Below are 15,140 nucleotides of genomic sequence, written 5' to 3'. Positions count from 1 at the left end.
TCCTCCTCCCTCACCACCAAAGCAGATACCTTTTTCTGGCAATCTTTGAAATTATCTTCTGCTGATAATTTGCTGCACTCCCAGTATTCATAGATTTTGCCAATCCAGCACTATTTCATAGGCTGGATTTTGTAATTAGTGTGAGGGTAGTAGGAGAGCTCAGAAAGAAGCATGTGTCCTCTCTGCCATCTTGGCTCCACCCCCACTTCCCATTTTTTAATAGAAATAAAGGCTATTTTAATCTATTATTGCAACTTGATCGTTTTGTTTTACCTAAATTCTGATTCCCTTTATTTTCATCTTATTTTACAATATTGTGGTTATTGAGAATTATTTTCCTTTTTGTTTTCTTTCCTCTGAATCAGTTTATACAGATCTTCCTATTTTTTTAAATCCTCATATTTATCATTTATCATAATAATATTACATTGCAGTCATATAAAATAAGTCATTCAATCATTCACTATTTAATGAACATATAAAGTGTGTAGAGTTTTTGATTCTATAATGTTGTTGTGAATATTTTTGTATATACATAATCTTTATTTCTATTATTGACTTTCCTAGATTAGCAAACCAGTAGTGGGATTGTTGGATTAAAGGATAATAATAGTTTTGGATAATTACTATTCTGTTTATACACATACATATGTGAATGTATGTATGCATATATGTGCGTATACGTGTATTTAAATTCATATTATTCCCCTTTTAGAAAGGTGAAAAATGTTTTTTTTTCCTATTCCTATAATGACAGAATCACTTCCATTCTTACTAATTTCTCTATAGATAATATCTCAATAATTATAGCTATAAGTTCTATCAGTATTTTTTAATAGAATTCATCTGGGTCTGATGATTCATACTCAGTCATATAAAGAAAAAATGTGTATGATGAATAGATCAAAAGATGTTTATTTTGAAGGACATAATACCGTCAGGGGAGGGATTCTTTGTCTTTATTAAGATGAAGTTATTAAAAGATCCAGCATTCCATTTTCAGACCACCCAATTGGATGGTGTCTTGATTACAAGATGATCATCTCAGTTAGCTTGTGATGTTTACTCTTCATGGCTTTCATCCCAGAATAAACCACTCAAAAATTCCGGAATGGAAAAATTGCAGTTTCTTTTAGAAGCAGAATGGGATTTTGCATTTTTTTCACCTTAGTAACAACTATCATATAAGTCCAAGATATTTTTATTCCTTTTGCTGCTGGGCCCATTTCAGCCTGGAAATACACAGGACCAGATTCAGCACATGAAGATCTTTGATTCTGTGTGAGGTGGTTTGTGGAATAATGGTAGTCTGTATTCTCTGGAGACCTTAGCATCATCAGAATTTAAATGATCTGCTCCATGCTAATTCTCTAATGATGTCTATTTTCCCTCCTTTCAGTCTGGAAATGATAAGAATGAGAGGTTAGAAATGATAATAATAGATAGAAGCCAAAGGAGGCAGATCTTGACCACCATATCAATTGAAACATGGAATAGTGGCAAACTCTAGTATGATCAAAAGACATTAATGAGAATGATGAAGGAATCTGCTGAAAAAATTAGAGATGTCAAGTTTAGAAAAGAAAAGACTTGGGACTTGGGTGATAGATTATCTTGTCTCCAGATATTTGAAGGGCTGGCACATGACTAAGACTTTAGGCATACTCTGCTCAGTCCCTGACAGTAGAAATAAGAGAAATAAGTGTAGATTTCAGAGACAGAATTTAGCTTAATGCAGAAAAAAACAACAGCCAATTTTCTTAACAATTACAGCTGAGTGCAACAAAGCAAATGGAAGGGGGATGGAAATAAGCATTCATATAGGTGTACCAGGTACAGTGTTAACAAACAATAACCTTGTTGATCCTCACCACAACTCTAGAAGGTAGATGCTTTTATTATCTTCAGTTTAAACTTTAAAAAAAACCAAGGCATGCAGAGGTTGTGACTTACTGAATGTCACATAGTTAAATGTCTGGTGGTTGTGACTTATGAATGTCACATAGTTAAATGTCTGTGGCTGAATTTTAACTCAGTTCTTCCTGACTCTAGACCTGGCACTCTATTGCATCACCAACTACCTCAAAATAAGGAAACTTTGTAATTATATTGATTAATTGTGATCCCAGAAAAGGGTTGAGGAATTGCACCTCCCTCATCTTCTTTGTGTAGAGGACCATGAGTGTGAAATATTACATATCCTGTCAGCTATGACTAGTTGTTTTTTATATTTAACTACTTTATTTATTTCTCTTGCTACAGGGAATCGTTTCCTAAATTAATAGAAAAAAATAGGGGGCAAAGCATATCCAGACATCAATATAATATAAAAATAATATCAATAGCAAGATTATTATTATGATTATTATTATATAAGTTGCATCAGAACATAAATATCTATTTCAAGAGATAGCATATATTTTATTATTGGTGATAAATTTTGTGGTTCTCAATCAGAGACCCATTATGTTACAGAAAGAAATCCTTTTTGGACACAAGTTAGATAAGAAGCCCCCAAGATTCTGAATGAGTTTGTTATGAAAGGTAGTGAGTTCCCATCTTCAGAAATCTGAGAAAAGAAGCTGGGTGATCATTTGTTTAAGTTATGTAAAGATAATTACTGCATTAGGTTTGAACAGGACTAAACAAAATTTTTTCAATGATTTTAAATATGAGCACCAAAGGAGTCAAATGATCTAGTTATTTTCAACTTTATTGTCATCATCATCAAAGTGGGGATAATGTAAAGTGGAGGTTGTCTCAAGGATCAAATGAGGTAATATATTCAAAGTGCTTTGCAAACCTTTGTTGTTCAATCATTTCAGTCATGTTCCCATTTGGGATTTTCTTGGCAAAGACTCTGGAGCAGTTTGGCATTTCCTTCTCCAGATCATCTGGCAGATGAGGGAATTGAGGCAAACAGGGATAAGTGACTTGTCTGCTACTGAAGTTAGATTTGAACCCAGAAAAATGAAACCCAGCACTCTGTGCACTATGGCACCACCTAGCTTCCTATTTGCAAATCTCTAAGGACTATATAAATGTTTTTATTTCATTGCTGTTATTGTTATTTATTTTCTGGCTCCACAAAATCAACATCATCCCGACTCCCTGGCAATCTTTAGCAGCAGTGCAACCAACCACCAGAGGGACATTACTGCAATCTAAGGATTACGTTATGGTGTTACTTCTTATATGAAACTGTCACTGCCATTCTCTCCCATTACTGACTTTCCAAAGCCTGTTCTGTTTACCTGACCACTCTGCCTGTAGGGATTCTTCCTGCAAATCCAAACATATCTGACAAGATTTTCTTTGGGAATGAATAAGTAAAATTTACTCTAAAGCAGGAGAAATGACAACTCTCATTAGGAGAAAGCACAATGAAGACCTCATCTAGAGCACCACATGCTGAGCTGACGATGCCTGAGCACACCAGGTAGTCTGGGAGTATAGAAGATATGAGATATGTAACTCCAGGTGGGCATGTTGAGCACCTTAGATGTGACCTAATTTTCTTTTTCAATGTAGTTTCCTCCGAGCAATGCAGATGAAAGATAGCACTAACTGACAGTTCTGTAGTACTTTATAAGGCTGTGAGACAGGTGGTACCATTCTTATTATCCCCATTTTAGAGATGGAGAAAATAAGGTACAGAGATTTTTAAATTAGCAAGCATTTATTTTCCTCTCCACCACCTCTTTCCCTCTAGTGATAAGAAACAGAAGTACAAAACTGCTGTAAAAAATACAGTCAGGCAAAGTAAATTCCCACATCGACTATGACCAAAATGTTTGTCCATCAGCATTCCAGTAAGAGCAGAGTAGCTTTCTTCATCACCCTTCTCTGGAAAGATTATTGATTATTGTATTCATCAAAGATCTTAAGCCTTTCAAAGCTGCTCATTTTGACACTGCTATTGTTACTATAGAAATTATTCTGTGCTCACATACCTCTGTGGGTTCAGAGACATTAAGTGATTTGTCTGTGGTCACATGACTAGTAATTGCCAGCTCTGGGATTCAAACCCAGGTTACTGGATTCCAGTGACTTTTGCATTATACTATACTATACAGAGGCGATCTGGCCTCTGCTGACAGAGAATGTGGGATTCAAGGGCTTGATTACCTTCCATAGTCTATTGCTGGCTGAATTTGGGAAGGGACAAAAATGACAAGTTTAAAGTGACCTTTGGAAGGTATCCCAGTAAGCAATAATGTGTCAATTATTTTAGAGGATAATTATTTTGAAGAAAAAAAAAAAGATTGGTGAGGAGAGAAATTTGAGGCAGGGAAACTAATAGGGGTCTATTACATATTCCAAAAGAGAAGTAATGAGGGCCTGAGCTAGGGTGGTGACTGTATTAGTGGAAAGAAGGAGATGGATGTTTAAGTAATATGATAGAGATAAAAATTACAATATTTGGCAATAAAATTTTAATAACCTCTCCTTGACTTTATGCTGTTTTTCTAAGCAGCCCAACATAGACAATACTCAGTCAAAGGGACAAATCAAAAAGCCGGATAATTGGAGACCACACACACACACACACACACACACACACACAACCTATGAAAGGTCAGTGTTAAATTAGAGCCAAAAATAATTTTTAGAAGATACAGATATCAATGAAGGACAAAACAAACTTTAAAAACCCATAACCTCCAATGTAGATACACCGAAGAGAATGAAGGAAGAATTAAAAGACTATTACAAAAACTTTACTTTTACTAAAGTCAGAGTGGGGAATCATAATTATTAATCCTTGAGTCTTTCCTCTACCCAAGACTGAAACACAAGACTTCCTCAGAGACAAATGCAACCATGGGGAACATAGAAACGTACAAGAAAAGGCATCTAATAACAGTCTTGTTGAGTCTACAATGTTGTAAAGTCCACAGAGCTCTCCCTCTTAAACAACAAGCTCTCCAAAGCATAGATCTGTTAGTCCAACACAGCTGTCCAAATGCTCTTTCTCTGCTGTTTATATTTATTTAGTGTTACTAAAACAGATAGGGTTGATGTTTTTGTTAGAGCTACCATGGTTATATGCCTGCTACTGTGTCTCAATTACTCTGAATTTCTAAATGATATAAAGTTCAAAGTATATGCAACCTTCAGTGAAAGGAAGATGATCAGGAATTGACTACACCAAGTATTTAGGATAGTCAAAGAATCTGAATAACAATCCACAACCAGGAAACCTGTAGAAACTGATATAGAAAAAGTAAGACTTCAGAAAAATAAGAGAAAGCCAGCAGCAAAAAGAGATAGGAAACCTAGTTTTCATGCTATCTCTGCCTCAAAGCCTGAATTTCCTACCTTCCTTGGGAAAAGTCCTTCAACAGCAATCTCACATATTGTGCAGGCTTAGGAAATTAATTGTCATACTGGATCCTGTAGTGGTTAAACCATATGTAATTATGTTAATATAATCATAATAACTAATATTTAGATAGTGTTTAAGATTTGTAAAATATTTTATAAATATCATCTCATTTGGTACTCACAGGAATCCTAAGAAGTAGGTTCTATTATTATCTTCATCTTTTATACATGAAGAAATTGAGGCAGACAAAGAATTTACCCAAGTGTCTGAAGTTAATTTGAACTTGTCTTCCAAATTCCAAGTCTAGTGCTCTATCCATGGTATCACCTTATGTAGAAAAAGTACCTTCTTCACGAGACTTTGAGGATTACAGTGCAAATATGATTCCTTCATTTTACAATGGAGAAAACTGAGGCTCAAAGGGAATTTTTAAAATTGTCACGGTTATTCTTTTAGCAGGAGAGTATTTGAGCACAGGTCTTCTAATTGGATTCAGTGATTCTAATTTTCAATTATTTTTATTACTCTCACTGTAACAATATTCTCCTGGTTCTGTACACTTCACTTTGCATCAGTTCATATAAGGCTTCCTAGATTTTTCAGAAAGCATCGTTAATCATTTTTTATAGCACAGTAGTGTTTCATCACAATTATATACCACAGCCTATTCAGTCATTCTCCAATTAATGAGCATCCTCTCAATTTCCAATTCTTTGCCACCACAAAAAAAAAGAGCCATTATAAATATTTTCTTTTCTCTTTGTTTTCTTTGGGATATAGATCAAGTAGTGGTATTTCTGAGTCAAAGGATATAGTCAGTTTTATACTTCTAAATTGCTCTCAAGAATGGTTAAATTTTTGACAATTCCATCAATATTGCATTATTGTCCCAATTTATCCACATATCCTTCAGCATTTATCATTTTCCATTCCTATAATATTAGCAAATCTAACAAGTATGAGGAACACAAAGTTGTCTTAATTTATAGTTCTTTAATCAGAATGATTTAAAGAATTTTTATGTCAGTATTGATATATTTATTTTTATAAAATGTTGAATTCTTACCCCAAAACGCATTGCTATTTGGGTTTATTAAACTCCAATTATTATGGTCACTTACAACTTTGCATTGTGCACCTAAACTATTCAACTTATTTATTTCTTAGCCGGTATCATGTTCTTTTGTAATATAGTCTGAAATCTAGAACTACGACTCTGCCTTCCTTCACATTTTTTATCATTGGTATTCTTAACTTTTTGTTCTTCCAGATAAATTTTGTTATAATTTTTTTTAGTTCTTTAAAATAATTTTTGGTAGTTTGATTAGTATGGCAGTGAACAAGTAAATTAGTTAGAATTATTGTTTTTATTTTATTGACTTGGCCTATCTATAAGTAATTAATATTTCTCTAGTTGTTTAAATCTGACTTTGTGTGAAAAAATATTTTGTAATTATATTTCTATAGTTCCTGGGTTTGTCTTGCCGGGTAGATTCCTAAACATTACAGATCATTAGTTGTTATTTTAAATATTTATATATCTTGATGCTGTGTTTTATTGGCAATATATAGAAAAGTTGATGATTTGTGTGTTTTATTTTATAGGCTATGAGTTTGCTGAAATTGTTGAATGTTTCATCTAGCTTTTCAGCTGATTCTCTAGGGTTCCTCTAATTATCCCATCATATCACCTAAAAAGAATGATTTATTTCTTCACTGCCTATTCTTGTTCCTTTTTTATTGTCTTATTGCTATAGATATTATTTTGAGTAAAGTGGTTTTTTTTAAAATTTTTATTTAATAATTAATTTATATTGACAGAATCCATGCCAGGGTAATTTTTTTACAACATTATCCCTTGCACTCATTTCTGTTCCAATTTTTCCCTCCCTCCTTCCACCCCCTCCCCTAGATGGCAAGCAGTCCTTTATATGTTGGATATGTTGCAGTATATCCTAGATACAATATATGTTTGCAGAACTGAACAGTTCTCTTGTTGCATAGGGAGAATTGGATTCAGAAGGTATAAATAACCCGGGAAGAAAAACAAAAATGCAGATAGTTCACATTCGTTTCCCAGTGTTCTTTCTTTGGGTGTAGCTGCTTCTGTCCGTCATTTATCAATTGAAATTTGAATAAAGTGTCAAAAGATAGTGGTGATAATGGGCATCCTTCCTTCACTACTGATCTTACTGGGAAGGCTTCAAGTTTTTCTCTATTACAGATAATGCTTGCTCCTAGCTTTAGATAGGTACTACATATCACTTATGGAAAGATCACATTGATTCATATGCTTTCTAGTGTTTTTAATGGGTATTATATTTTTTCAAATGCCTTTTCTGCATTAATTGGTATAATTATATTTTTGTCATTGTTATTATTAATATAGGGTCAATTATGCTGATAGTTTTCCTTTTATTGAACTAGCCCTGCATTCCTAGTATAAATCCTATAGTTTTTTATCTTTATGACATATTGCTGGATTCTTGTGTTAGTATTTTATTAAACAATTTTGCATCAATATTCATTAAGGAAAATGGTCTACAGTATAAGCTCTTTCTTTGATCATGGTTTTCAGGTAATCTAATAATTTTTAAGTCATCTCTCTTTGATCTATTTTTCAGGTCAGCTGTTTTTCTAGTAAGATAGTTCACATTTTCTTCCTTCTTTTCATCCTTTTCACTTTGTTTTGTAATATCTCATGGAGTTATTAGCATCCACTCACTCAATCCTATTTTTTAAAGTTATTTTCTTCAACAAACCTTTGTACTCCTTTTCCATTTAGCCAATTCAACTTTTAAGAGTACAAAAGCTCATTTTTAGCTTTTCCAGAAATTCTTGCTGAATTTGTATGTCCAATTCATTTTTTTTTTCCTTTAAGGCTTTCCTTTTAACTATTTGTTACTTCGTTACTTCTTTTGCATTTGTGTTTTAATCTTTCCTGTTACCATAATAGATTTTAATGATCAGATTCTCCCCTTGCCCCAATTGTGCACCCTATTTTTGACTTTGGGTTCTGTTTCCAAAATGGAAATGGCAGGGTGTGGCAAAGAAAGGGTCACTGTCTTAAGCTTCAGGCCTTTTGCACTATTGTTTTCAGACCTAGTTTTTTGTTCCTGTTGTTGTTTGGGAGGGGGTAGTTTCTGATGCTTCTAAGGTGGTGTAATCTAGAAATAGGAATAGTCCCTACTCTCCTGGTCTATAGTATGGTCCTTTGATCTCTTGGGACTGCAATTGATACTGCTTCTTAAGAAGTTGCCTTGGAACCATAAACAATACAATTCTTCAAGGTCCTTGATTCCTTGGGACAGAAGTAATACTGTTCCTCCTGACTTTTACTCCCTCTTGACCAAAAGTATTCTTCTTCACCCTTGAATCAGAAGTGGGTATAGACAAGAAGTGCTTAAACAGCATCTGTCTGGTGTCTAGTAGTAGCACAGGAGTCCACTGAAGTCATTTTCTCACTAGTTTCCAGAACTCCTTACCATCTCTAGGCTTGATTACTTCTGAAACTACTGCCACTTCTGTCACCAACATATATTCTTACGACTGATGTTTTATTCACATGATCTCCAGGCCAGACTACCCCCCATTGTCATAGTTCAGTCTTGGGCTAGGAGAATTTCTCATTCTGACCTTTCTTTGGCTCTACCACAGCAGAATTTGATTTAATTATTTTAAAATTGTTTGGAGGGGAATGTTGGGAGTACTTCTGAGAGGAGTACTTTACTCTGTCATCTTAGCTGCATCCAAATTGAGTGTTTTTTAAATACTTCAAGCTACCTTATAAAAGATTAGATTTCTTTCTGTTTCCAGGGCCCACTTCTCCTCCAGCTGTGGAACTCCCTGGTCATTGATCATTACAGAGAGATACAAATGGGTTTCAGTAAGTCCTCATATCGGAAGAGATCTAAGGAGCCTGAGCTTACACTCATTTGGGCAGTCAATCACCAGCTAATATGCTTAGCCTAAGCAATATATTGATCCTGATTGCCTGGAATTGCACTTGCAAAGGGCTAGGTGACATTTTCAAGGGAAGACAAGATACTTTCAAGTCAATTAAAGGCATCAGAGGATTCAGCTATACAGGGGACACACTAACCTCAGAGATGCATCCACTGAGAATTTAAATTGAATCCTTCTCTTTTTTTGTGCACCAGAAACTTTCCTGGCCTCTGACATCTGAAGGGATATAATTCATTGCCCCAAAACATGTATAGCAGTTGACTGGAGGGGGTGCTTCTCTGACTAAACATATAAAATCCAATGTGCCTGAGGTCTGACTAAGGGAATAGAAAAAATAAACCTGATTCTTCTGGGACCTCAAAGGGAGGAGTTAAAAGCATAGATCAGTGAGGTAATGCAAATAATAACTGTTGATCATGTTGCATTGTGTACTATGAAAACATTTTTCTATCTGCTATCTTATTTGATTCTCACAAGTAAATTCCAAGGAGATTAAATAGTATAACTGGCTTCACACAGTAAATCTGTGGTCAAACAGATAGTATGGTAGAAAGATACCTGAATCGTTGAAAAGCTTTGTCATAGAATACTAGCTCTTTATTCAGAGGGTCTGAGTTTACACTATTGATGCTACCTGTGAGACTTTAGGCAAGTATTTTACTTTGTAGTCTTTCACTCTCTCATATATAAAATGAAGGAGATGTTCCTGGGTCCCATTCCAGCTCTAGACCCAATAAACTGGGGTGGGAGGGGAAGTTCATATTTATTTAGAACATTATACTTATCAAAGTACTTTTCCCATATCAATTCTATAAGGCAGATGGTGAAAAATTATTATTTCCATTTTAGAATCCTTCAGGAAACTAAGTTTCAGAAGCAAAGTGATTTGTTTTTGATCACACAGTTAATAAGTGAAAGAGTCTGAATTCAAACCTAGGCTTCTGGCTCCAAATTCAATACTTACTAAAGGACGGTTAGTGAACATCTAGAAACGGAAACAGCAATTAGAGGCATCATGACTTCAGCCAGGGCAGGTAATGGAAAACTAAACTTACTTTTCTTTTTTGAAGGTGTGAGAAAATAAAGATTTATATTACCTTGGATTTCTGCTGTATTGATTTTGCAATATAATTTATTTTATGTTTTATTTTTATAATTGTCGATATCTGCCTTAATTCACTTAGCTCAAAAATTTGATCTGCCTTAGTCTAAATTCCCTTTAATGGTATATTTAAGAGCGACTATTGCTATAACTCATGCAATTAGGCCCTGGGACATCTATTTGTTGTCTGTAAACACCTAAACACCAACCAAAGATAACTCCTTGACTGCCCTTGTGCAATTAAGGGTATTTTGATCTCTCTCAAGGGGACAACAAACTGTGTAGTTCTGATTTGAGTGGTTTTGATTTTCTAGCCAAGATTGCAAGAAGCAAAAGAGTTCCATAAAAGAATGAATATTCCTTAATTATCAGAGGGAAGCTAGCAACTACAGTGGATAGAGTACCAGACCTAGAGTCAGAAAGACTCATGTCCAGTATCAAAATGGCCTTAGACACTTAGTAGCTGCGTGATCCTAGGAAAGTCACTAAATGCTGTTTGACTCAGTTTCCTCATCTGTACAATGAGCTGGGGAAGGAAATGGAAAACTCCAGTATCTCTGCCAAGAAACAGATGGAATCACAAAGAGTGACATGACTAAAAATGTTCAAAGAGAGATGTATTCAGCTATATGTGAAGTCCCAGCTGTAGTCAGCTATACTTTTCCCCAATCATCCAGCCCCTTTCCTTTTCTATGTGTCAGTAAAAAGAGTTTTTTTCTTCCCATGGGAGTCACTGGCCTTACTACAGGGACCAGTCTGACCCACTTTGCTCACAGTTACATGCATTGCTATTAATAAACTAATCTTGCTCAGAGAACTACTTCAGTTTATTTTATTTTTTTTTTTGCATTTTATTTGTCACAAAGTGATGACTAGATCAAGATAATCTTACATAGTTTAAAGAAGATTTTAGCAAAAAGTTTCTCATGTTATCTTTATGGACAAAAGAGAATGTTATAAGTAGACAATAGTATAATTAGCTGGTTGCAGAATTGGCTTAATGGCCAGACCCAAGGTATAATCATTAATAAATCAATGTCAGCAGAGAAAGAAAGTGGGGGGCTGGGAGATTTATCCTGGGATTAATAATATAGATGGTAGATTCATCAAATCTGTAAATGACACAAAGAGGAACATATTGGAAGAACAAGTAGGGATACAAATATATCTGAATCCTTGGTTAATTCTAATACCATGGAATTGAATAGGGATAAGTATAAAGTCTTATAATGGGGTTCAAAAAGAATTTCACAAAAAAACAAGATAGGGGAGGTACAGCTAGCTGAAAATTCACAGTGTGATATGTCAGGCACAAGAGCTAATGCAAATTTAAACTATATTAAGAAAAGCATAGCGTCCTGTATGAAGGAAGTATTCAGCATTGTCTCATCTCTTAATTATATCATATCTGATTACTATGCTGATAAGGTAAGCAAAGAAAATCAACAAGGACCTTGACATTATATCTTATGAAGACTAGTTAAAGAATGCTTAACTTGAAAAAGAGAAGATTTAGAGGAAAGATGATATCTGCTCTCAATGTATGTGACGAATCCAAAGGCTCTCATGAAGAAGAATCAGCAGACTTGGTCAGCTGAGGCAAAGAAGGCAGAACTCAGAATGATGGGTAGAAACAGGCAAATTTAAGTTTGGTCCAGAAAAAAAACCTCTTAAGGATTAAAGCTGTACAAAAGGCATTTAGAGGGGATTGCTTCTTGAGAAAAAAAAAATTTGATCACTTTCTGGGTGTTTCTGAGTCTGAGTTTCAATGAGTTTACTTTGTGATTTTAACTAATTCTCCCAGTGATTTATTTTATTACCTAATGCAAGATCTCTCTATGTCTTTTCTCAAATGAAAAATTAAGGGGTTGGGCTTTGGTCCAGTCCTGACATTCTTTGATATCCTACCCCAGTTGCTCTCACCCTGTATCTCCCACTTCTAATATCTTCTCTCTGAGATTACTCACCATTTATATCATATGCATATCTCTTGTATGTACATGTTTATATCTCTCCCATTAGGATGGAAGCTCCTTAGGGTAGGAATTATGTTTTTGCCTATCTTGCTACCCCTATACTTAACACTATCTAGATTCTACCTATCTTTAAAATGCTATAATTCAAACCACAATTTTGGATCCATAACCCCTAACACTTGCCTCTTTTCACTAAGCTTTGGAGAAAGTGGAGAACCACAGATTGGTAAGGAATGGATGGGGAGGGGACTGAGGAAAAGTAGTTGGGATGGGATGCAAAAAGAGAATAAGTTTAGGATTTGGACTCTGGATTTCCAATAAATCACCAGTGTTCCCTGAGAAACAAGAAGTCACAATTCTAATCACATCACCTGTTATAGACTCACTAGTTCTCAAACACAAGTGCTCTGCCCCTTAGCATTTTTCCCCACCTGTACAGGGAGGCTGCAAACCATTTCACCATAAGGATGCAGTGATTGTTCTAGAATGGTGGTAACTAATTGCCTCACCTGGACTCTTGGAAAGAAAGATGGAAATTTGCTGATTCAGGTTGTCTTGGCATTTCCCCACATTGTTCTTCAGCTTGAGACAAAAATAAAATAAAATAAAATAACAGCACAAATTAAATTCAAGAATAAATCCAATAGAGAGTCATTAAAAAGGCACTATTATCAGTGGACCCTGGGGCAACCCTGAAGCTGGATTTGCTCAAGGGAAAGAAATCCAGCCAATTTATCCCAGGGCACTGCTTCTCCCTGAGTTCCATATGATGCTGTTGCCTAAGCCTTCATGCAGCTCCGGATAATTGGTCCTTTCCACTCTCCTACCCTGACTAGGATTTGGAACCTCCATCTTCTCCAACAGTTTCAATAGGCACTGTGACTGCTTCTTTAAGGGTTTAACAAACTATATTTAATCTTCCTGGCATGGATTCCAGAGGCAACAGGGCAAATTTCATTGAGTATGTAATCATAGGATTTTTGTCCCCATCGCTAACACACATTGGCTTCCTTATCCTAACATATACCACTTCAAATTACCTTTTTCATTATTAGTCTTTCTTCCCATCTCCTCCCTCTGCTGCTGTTGCTGTTTGAGTACATGGTCTTTTTGCTCTGGATTAATTTTTGTGTATAGGACCCATGAAAAAAGAGAAAAGGTAGAGGGAAATAGTCTCTCTCTCTCTCTCTCTCTCTCTTCTCTCTCTCTCTCTCTCTCTCTCTCTCTCTGTCTCTCTGTCTCTCTCTCTCTCTCTCTCTCTCGGTCTCTCTCTCTCTATCTCTCTCTCTCAGTGTCTCTCTCTGTCTCTCTGTCTCTGTCTCTCTCTCTGCCTCTCTCTCTCTCTCTCTCTCTCTCTCTCTGTCTCTCTCTATGTCTCTCTCTGTGTCTCTCTCTCTCTCTGTCTCTCTCTGTGTCTCTCTCTGTCTCTCTGTCTCTCTTTCTCTCTGTTTCTCTATCTCTCTCTCTGTCTCTCTCTGTCTCTGTTTCTCTGTCTCTCTCTGTCTCTCTGTCTCTCTCTCTCTCTCTCTCTTTGTCTCTCTCTCTCTCTCTCTCTCTCTCTCTCTCCTCTCTCTCTCTCTCTCTCTCTCTCTGTCAGTTTCTGTCTCTGTCTCTTGTTCTTTCTTCTCCCCCATTCCCTGTCTTTCTGATTATCTCTCCCTTCCTCCCCTTTCTCCCAATCTCTTGCCTTTCTTCCCATCTCTTTCTCTCTCTCTCTCTCTTCCCTCTATTTCTCCCCTCACCCTTAGTTCTTTTTCTCACCTTTCTCTTCTCTCTTCCATGTCTTCTTTCTTCTTTTCTGTCTCCTCCCCATTTCCTTTTCTCTATGCTTTTTCTTTGTCTTTATCTTTCTCATCTGTCTCTGTGACTCTCCGTTTTTCCCCATATTCATCCCATCATTTTTCTTGCTCTCTTTCCCCTCCCTTTCTCTTCTTTTGGAAGAAGGAGATAGAAGGAAAAAAGAATAATGAAAAGGAAGGACACAGAAAAACAGTGAAGAAATGGAGGAAGGATGTACAAAAATAAGGAATAGAGAAAAAATAAAAGGAGATTGAGGGTAAGAGAAAATACTACCAGGATCCTTTTCATTTGGATACTGGAATACCCAAAGCTTCCTAGGAGTTGAAAGAGGGGAAGAAAGAATGGGGTAGAGAGAAGGAAAAAGTGAATAAAAACAAAGAAGAGGAAAAAGGTAGGGGGGAAAGCAGAAAGAGAAAATAGGGGAAGAGAAGCGGGGTGGGGGGGAAGGAAGAGGGCATAAGCAGATGAAAAGAAAAAATTAAAAAGAGGAAATAAAAGAAAAAAGAGGGGAGAGAGAGAGAAAGAGAGAGAGAGAGAGAGAGAGAGAGAGAGAGGGAGAGAGAGAATTTCCTTAGGGAATCAATTCTGTATTCTCTCTGTATTCCCTAAGGAAATCATTTGGAGATGTTCTTTTAATTCAGAGAAAGAAAGAGTGAGCTTGTGTTTTTAAGCCCGGAGGCTATTGGCAAAGAAAGTAAATCTCCTAACAGACCCTGAAGTCTGAAAGAAGAAAGTGGAAGAATGTGGGGGAGGGAGAAAGAGAACTGGATTCTCCCAAGGGAATACTAGAAGCATCCTTTGAATTTGGATTTTTTTTTCCTGTGCAAGTTGGAACTGACAACTAGTAGTTTTTTGTTTTGTTTTGTTTTCCATATGAGTTGTGGGTGACTTGACTAGGATTTGCAAAGATATGCATCTCAAAGGTAAAAGTCTTGAGGCTATGTGGACCCCAAAGGGTCAGGACTTG

At 36.0% G+C, this 15,140-nt stretch overlaps 1 long non-coding RNA gene across 1 annotated transcript; it reads right to left on the bottom strand.

Moving 5' to 3' along the window:
• Positions 1 to 890: 890 nt before the first annotated feature.
• LOC127560202 (uncharacterized) lies at positions 891 to 14,682 on the bottom strand. The gene is made up of 3 exons (XR_007953281.1): positions 14,135 to 14,682; positions 12,883 to 12,955; positions 891 to 1,400 (listed from the first exon to the last, which is right to left on the bottom strand). It is a non-coding gene; the product is annotated as an uncharacterized LOC127560202 (long non-coding RNA).
• Positions 14,683 to 15,140: the final 458 nt, after the last annotated feature.

This window comes from Antechinus flavipes, chromosome 4 (genome assembly GCF_016432865.1).
Source record: "Antechinus flavipes isolate AdamAnt ecotype Samford, QLD, Australia chromosome 4, AdamAnt_v2, whole genome shotgun sequence".
Taxonomy (NCBI): Eukaryota; Metazoa; Chordata; class Mammalia; order Dasyuromorphia; family Dasyuridae; genus Antechinus; species Antechinus flavipes.
This window is presented reverse-complemented; position numbering and strand designations above follow the sequence as displayed.